This window comes from Humulus lupulus, chromosome 4 (genome assembly GCF_963169125.1).
Source record: "Humulus lupulus chromosome 4, drHumLupu1.1, whole genome shotgun sequence".
NCBI lineage: Eukaryota > Viridiplantae > Streptophyta > Magnoliopsida > Rosales > Cannabaceae > Humulus > Humulus lupulus.
Window position 1 is genome coordinate 17,699,279 of NC_084796.1, and position 8,158 is coordinate 17,707,436.

Here is an 8,158-nt window from a genome sequence, read left to right on the forward strand (position 1 = left end):
ATTAACCACGAGCTGGGAGTCGCTGTAGCAATGTATAGCTTTGGCCTTGAGCTCTTTTGCTATTCGTAGTCCCGCAAGTAGAGCCTCGTATTCAGCTTCATTATTAGATGCTTTAAAACCAAATCTTAAAGCAGAGTGAAATTTGCTCCCTGCAGGAGTGATCAGAATAACTCCTGCCCCCACTCCATTTTCATTTGACGAGCCGTCGACGTAAAGTTTCCACAGCTCGTGGGCCGTGGTTATTACCTCGTCGTCGGCTATACCAGTGCACTCCACTATGAAGTCTGCCAAGGCTTGTGCCTTAATGGTCGTTCTTGGATGGTAAGTGATCTCGAACTGTCCGAGTTCAACAGCCCATTTAAGGAGCCGACCTGACGCCTCTAGTTTAGACAGGACTTGCATAAGTGGTTGATCTGTCAGTACATGGATGGGATGTGCTTGAAAGTAGGGGCGAAGCTTGCGAGATGAGTGGATTAGGCTGAGGGCAAGCTTTTCCATCAATGGATATCTTGACTCTGCCCCCAGTAATCTTTTGCTGATGTAATAGACGGGTTTCTGCAGTTTTTCTTCTTCTCGAACGAGCACCGCGCTTATCGCGTGTTCGGTAGTTGAGAGGTATAAGAACAATACTTCTCCCGTCTCAGGCTTCGATAGGATGGGCGGTTCCGCTAAGTGCTTTTTGAGCTCCTGAAAGGCCAGCTCGCACTCCTCTGTCCATTCAAACTTCTTACTTCCTTTCAATAAGTTGAAGAATGGAAGGCCTCGATCCGTTGACTTCGAGATGAATCTGCTCAGGGCGGCCATCCTGCCTGTCAAGCTTTGGACATATTTATGCTTCCGAGGTGAAGGCATATCAATCAGGGCCTTTATTTTGTCGGGATTAGCCTCGATCCCTCGAGAGTTGACGATAAAGCCCAGAAATTTTCCCGAAGATACCCCAAAAGTGCACTTCTGAGGATTTAGCTTCATGTTGTATTTCCTGAGTACGCCAAAGCACTCTTCGAGATCATCAACATGGTTCTTGTTAAGTTGAGACTTTACAAGCATGTCATCAACATAAACTTCCATGTTGTTCCCTATTTGCTCTGAAAACATCATGTTTACGAGTCGCTGGTACGTGGCTCCAGCATTCTTGAGTCCGAATGGCATAACATTATAACAGTATAGCCCTTTATCTGTAATGAAGCTCGTATGTTCTTGGTTGGGGGCATGCATGGGAATCTGGTTATATCCAGAATAGGCATCCATGAATGACATCAGGCCATGCCCCGCCGTGGCATCCACGAGCTGGTCAATTCTTGGCAGCGGAAAACAGTCTTTTGGGCAGGCCTTGTTGAGGTCTGAGTAGTCAATGCAGGTTCTCCACGTCCCATTGGGCTTCGGGACCAACACTGGATTGGCTACCCAGTCAGGGTAAAAAGCGTCCCTAATGAAATTGTTTGCTTTCAGCCTGTCAACTTCCTCCTTTAGTGCTTTCTTTCTGTCTTCGTCCAGCTATCTTCGCTTTTGTTGCTTCGGGGGAAAGCTTTTGTCTATATTCAATGCGTGGCTCGCTACATTCGGGCTTATCCCCACCATGTCTGAGTGTGACCATGCGAAGACATCCTGGTTTTTCTTCAGAAAGCAAATTAATTGCTATTTTGCCTCGTCTTGGAGGTGTTTTCCGACCTTCACCTTCTTTGAGGGATCAGCTTCCTCGAGCTGAACTTCTTCGAGCTCCTCCAAAGGTTGGAGGTCAACTTTTTCCTCGATCCTCGGATCGATCTCCTCATCAATTTCTAAAACCGTCCCATCTTTATTTTGTATGATAACGAGTGCCTGAGCGCTCGTTTGTTTCTTTCCCTTCAAAGAAATGCTATAGCACTCCCTTCCTGCCAATTGATCTCCTTTTAAAGTCCCGACCCCGCTTGGGGTTGGGAACTTAAGGGCCAGGTGCCTCACAGATGATACTGCCCCCAGCTCGACCAGGGCGGGTCTCCCGAGCAGTACATTGTAGGCAGATGGTAGATCTACCACCACGAACTCCATCATCTTGGTCACCGAGACTGGGTAGTCTCCCAAGGTCACGGGGAGTTCAATGGATCCCATACAAGCAGTCCCTTCTCCTGAAAATCCGTACAAAGTAGTTGCACATGCCTTCAGGTCGTGAAGGGAGAGTCCCATTTTCTCGAGGGTCACCTTATAAAGAATGTTGACCGAGCTCCCATTATCTATGAGAACTCGGCGGACTCTTTTGTTGGCAAGCTGAAGGGTAATAACCAATGGGTCATGATGAGGGAACTGAACATGAGATGCGTCCTCCTCAGTGAATGTTATCGGTTGCGTTTCAACCCTTTGGCTTTTTGGTGCCCTAGGTTCGGGTTCATAAGGAGACCCGTCCCCTGTCTTCAACTCGTTAACGTATCGCTTTTGAGCATTTCTGCCCCCTCCCGCGAGATGAGGCCCTCCCAAGATGGTTATTACATCCTCTCCATCAATTGGTGGGGCCTGTCTTCTTCCCGAGATCGGGAGTTATTATTTTGTGCCGTCGAAGGCGCGGCTACTCTCTGACTCGCAGTAGTCTGTCCAGTACTCTGGTTTTTGACATACTGCCGGAAATAACCTCTCGAGATCAACCCCTCGATCTCGTCCTTCAGCTGTCGACATTCATCAGTGGTGTGTCCGGTGTCTCTATGGAACCGGCAATACTTACTGGAATCCCTTTTTGACTTTTGATTTCTCATTGGGTCCGGACACCTGAAGGGGACCTGGTTTTCATTAGCCAGGTATATGTTTTCCCGAGACTCGTTGAGTTCGGTGTGTACTTTATATACGGAGAAATACCTTTCTCCTTTCTTTTTCTTCCCTCCTTCAGCCTCGGGGTTATTTCCCTCGCTCTTTTTCCTCTTGGAGGGATTCTCCGAGGTAGGCTGTGGAGCTGCTTGGTCAGCCGAGGTTGAGGCGGAGTTAATGTTTATCGTTGTAGTTTCGGTCTGCGAGGTCGCCTTCAGCGTTGACCTCGCCTCCTCTACATTGACAAATCTCTGCGCCCGTCTGTTAAACTCGGTTATTGACCTCACCGGTTTCCCTTGCATGTCATCCCAAAGGGCACTTCCGGGTAACACACCAGCTCGGATAGCCATCAGGTGCCCACTGTCATCCACATCTCGAGCCCGTGCGACCTCTAGATTAAATCTTGTCAGGTAGCTTTTCAGTGTTTCGCCCGGCTGTTGTCGGACGTTAGTCAAAGTGGATGCCTCTGGTCTGACTCCCATCATGGCTCGGAACTGCTTCTTGAAGTCTCTAGACAACTGATCCCATGAAGTTATCGAGTGCCTCTTGTACTTTTCGAACCAACTCTTAGCAGGTCCGGCCAATGATGTTGGAAACAACATACACCTGAGCTCGTAACCCACGTTACTAGCTCTCATAATAGTGTTGAATGTACTCAGGTGACTGCATGGGTCGGTTTTTCCTTCAAACGCTGGGACGTGAGGAATCCGGAACCCTTGAGGAAATTGAGTGTTAGAAATATTTGGAGCAAACGGCTCGAGCTCCTTGTCAGAGTCCTCATATCGACCGTTCCCTCGTTCATTCTTTAAAAGCCTAAAGGATTTTTCGAGCTGATCAATCCTTTCTTGGACTGGGTCCTTAGGTGGTGTCTGGAATTGACAGTCATTGATCATGATCCCAGGCTCGCGTCTCCGTGAAGGATCTCTACGCCCATTTAGGTGATTCCTTAGGTCCGGATTTTTCTGATCTCCCTTCCCCCTGCTCTGATTCAGATGATTCCGCAGGTCAGGACGGATCTTGCGGCTTCCAGTATTTTTACGACCTCGGTCGCGTTTACTGACGGACCTGGTCTCTCCGGACTCGTCACTGGTGAAACTCATTGATCGGTCGTTTCGAGATGGGTTCTTCCCATGTCGCCTTGTCTCCGCAGTGCGAGACCGGGACGTCTGACTTCTCTCAGATTGTGCGCCTCTCCGCTCCTGGAAAGTCTCCCTGTGTCCTTGTCTATCCCCCGTACGCCCTTGATCCTGATTCCGAACAGGTTGAGCGTTTCTGCAGGGAGGTGAAGGATGTCTTATGGGAGATGGAGGGAACCGTATAGGCGACGGTGGCTGCCTCCCTTGCCTCGGCCTAGAGGGTCCAGAATTTGCCCGAGATGGGTCAGTCGCGTTCGGTGCGCTACTAGGAACCTGAGTCCGAGCCTCGGTAGGAGCTCGGTTATTCTCAGTTCCTACAGGCGCTTCCACAGGTGGATTAGGCGGGACCCGAGCTCGGGTACTCCTCTGGGGCCTAGGAGGAGCAGATGGCTCTGCTGGTGCCGGAGGTTGAGTCGGCCTCCTCGTGGCAGCATCTTTTCGTGGTCCTCCACGGGGCCTCCGGGGAGGAACATGCACGTCCCTTGGAGGAGGGACTTGGTTTTCACGCGAAGGCGGGGGCTGAGCCACCTGCGCCTCCGCGGCCATCCTAGTCAACTCCTCATTCCGTTTGTTGGCTTCTGCCAACAGCTGTTTCAACTGCCGGTTTTCCAGTTCTACAATAGGAACGTAACGTTCAGGATTGTAGTACATATCCTCATCCCTCGGTGGAGGCGGTGGTCCCCGGGAATCGAAGGACCCACTTCTCTCCTCAGACTCCGGGTTCTCCATTGGTTGTTTTCCAGGACGCCTTGGGTAGCTTTCCTCAGGGGTGTTCTGATTGTTTGTAGCCATGAATCTCTCAGGGATGAATGCTTGAGGCTCTCAATGAAAGCACCAAACTGTTGACGCCGTTTTTCGTCAACAGATAAAAGAAGAGCACAAAAACAATGAATGACAATGGCCAAACAGAACAAACAAATAAAACACACGATTTTTTACGTGGTTCAGCAGTTAAATCTGCCTAGTCCACGAGTCTCTGTTATTAATCTCAAGATTATCTCTGAAAAATTCTTTAGCATGAATTCTCCAGAGTTTTCTCTCAAGGATCAGAATTTCGGTCCTTTACAATGGTGCATGGCTTCTCTATTTATAGAGAAGGATGCAGAATACTATCCCACATCTTTTGGGTAGTTACTCTTTTGTGAATAAAATAAATGGCTTTAAATGCCTATAATCAGATATAAAAGGAAACGTCCCTGAAGACCAGGAAACGCATAACTGACCAAATAATATCCCACGATTCTTGGGGATTTACATTAATAAATGAGGATTACATCTCATATTTATAACACTTGTAAATATTCAAGGTGATTATCGCGTATCTCTAAGGCTTTAGCATCTCAGGTCTCACGTCATTGTTCGAGCTAATGGCATCTCCCGAGATCACGTGTCTTTCGAGATCGTACGTACATCTAGCTCGAGACCCCCGATCCGAAGTCGTCCCCGAAGATGAGTGTGTTCTCAGAACTACCTTTCGAGATCGAGATCGTTTTGAGCTCATATATTCGAGGTCATATATCGTACTTTGCAAGCTCGATATACAATCTTGGAGCATACTTCAATCCTTACGAGACCATTTGTTGCGAATCCATCTTTCAAGGTCATATTTATCATGGCTCGAAATCTGGGTATAACAGGCCCAACACTTAGTATAAGGACATCTCCAACCCATAACATATGATGTTGCACTTATACTAAAACTAAAGAATCTTAGTACTATATTTTTTTCCATTCTAACCACAACACCAAAAAGTATATTTTTTGTTATTATATTATTATTTAATAAAATAATATATATATATTTTTTAAAAGAGATATGATATCTCTTCTATATAATAAGTGTGTAGATAAAGAAATTTTTTTGTTTTAACGATATTTTATTTTTTTAATGTTAATTTTAACGAAATATTTTTATATTTAACATAATATATTTATATTTAACGGTAGTTTGTAAACACTTAAACTTAAATAAAATAAAATAAATAATTAAAATATGATATTTTGAGATATTTTATAATTATTTAAAAATAATAAATGATTAAACAAATTAAAATAAGATATTTTTCAGATATTTTACAATGATAATTATTTTAAAATAATAAATAATTAAACAAATTAAACTTTGATATTTTTAAGATATTTCACAATGATAATTATTTGAAAATAATAAAATCATACATTTTATAACTTAAATAAAATTTAATTAAACTTAAACTCACTTATTAGAATAATATCTTATTAAACATATAATATAAAATCAGTAAACATATAATAATATCTATTGTAAATTAACAACAAATTATTTTTTTTAAGACTAGCAGAAAACTTAAATTTAGAATCCACGTATAATATTTAATATTACATTAAACATATAATATATAATCTCTTGTTGTTAGTCTCAAATTCAAAAACTAGAACAAACATAAACTTAAACAAAAATAAATATATTATTTAATTAAAATAATATATTTATTTCAAAATTTATATGACATTAATATAAATTTAATAAAAATAATTAATAAATTCTATAAATAAAACTAAACAAACTAGTATATTGCATGTTGCTTGTATCTAGTATATATATTAAAATAAAAAAAAAAATTATCGTGTGAATAGTGCACAACATATATGTTGTGGCACTGTTGACATACGACTTAAAAGTGTAATATATGCAGTTGAGTTTAAGATCATTTAAATGATTTTTAGCATATATATGCTGTTTTGGGGTTGGGTTGGAGTTGGCCTATGTACATAGACAATGCACAATATCCAAGTTCGTACATCCAATTAGGTTGGAGTTGGCGTAAGTACATAGAAGTGCACTATATCCAAGTTCATACATCCAATTCCAAAACAAGGTTTCTAGTAGCACAATTGTTATGTTTATAACCTGCTATGAAATTACCGGAATATTGTTGTACTACAAATTGAAATATGGTACTTGGTACTTTGAAATGTTGAATTAATAATAAGTTTTCATAAAATGATACTTTTCAAATATTAGTGTTTAACAAACTTTTTTTTTTTTTTTTTAATATACTAGTGAAGTCATGAAATCGATAATCAAAGCAAAGAGAGAAGAAGAGGTGTTACACATAATTAGAGATTACGTAAGGAAATAGACCCCCTTTTTTCACAAACGTGGATTGGCTGTTTTATTATCTCTTCTGTATAAAAATAGGTTATTTTATTATCTCTTCTGTAAAAAATAATATGTAGATAACGAAATTTTTTGGTTTTAAATGTTTTTTATTTATTTTTTGTTAACTTTAACGGAATATTCTTATATTAAACATAATATTCTTATATTTAATTATAAATTGTAAACATAATTTAAACTTAAATAAAATTAAATAAATAAATAATTAAATAAATATGATATTTTTTAGATATTTTACAATGATACTTATTTAAAAATAATAAAATTATATATTTTATAACTTAAATAAAGTTTAATAAAACTTAATATTATATTAAACATATAATATATAATTTTTGTTGTCACTGCCAAATTCATAAACTAGAACAAATATTAACTTAAACAAAAATAAATAAATAAATTAATTAAAATATGATATTTTAAATAATTAAATCATATTTATTTAAAAATAATAAAGACATGCATCACTTTTTTTTATCTTATAAATTTGTGTGATAATTTATTTTTTTATATTAAGGCTCTTTTTCTTCATCAGATTCACCAAAGGACATTATGAGATACATTAAAAATTAAAAATAGTTGATGCATGTATACTACTGTACTTTTGCTATTATTATTTTATTTCTATTATTAATTTCTTTTAAAATATTATTGTATTATATATATATATGTCATGTAGCCATATAAATATATATATTTATGACAACGTTGTGTTTAGATATCATATATGTAGAAATTACTGATATAAATATTTATATATACTATAAAATTATAATTAATTCTATTATATATATATTTAAAAAAAAACAGTGAACCAATTTTTATTAAAATTATAGACAATGTTTACAACTTTAAAACTAAGCAAACGTGCATTGCACGTTGCTTCTACCTAGTACTATTATAAATATAATATTATTTTAGAAAATTTATAGATTTTTAATTGAAATGTATGAAGAGTTTAGAGTAATGTATGCATTTTTACCATATTACTATGTATAATCTTGTTTTAGGCATGCAAATCAATTCTAGTATCGAAATTAAGGTTCAAATAGTTTGTTGCACGCGTGTCGAAAACACTTTTTGAATCTTG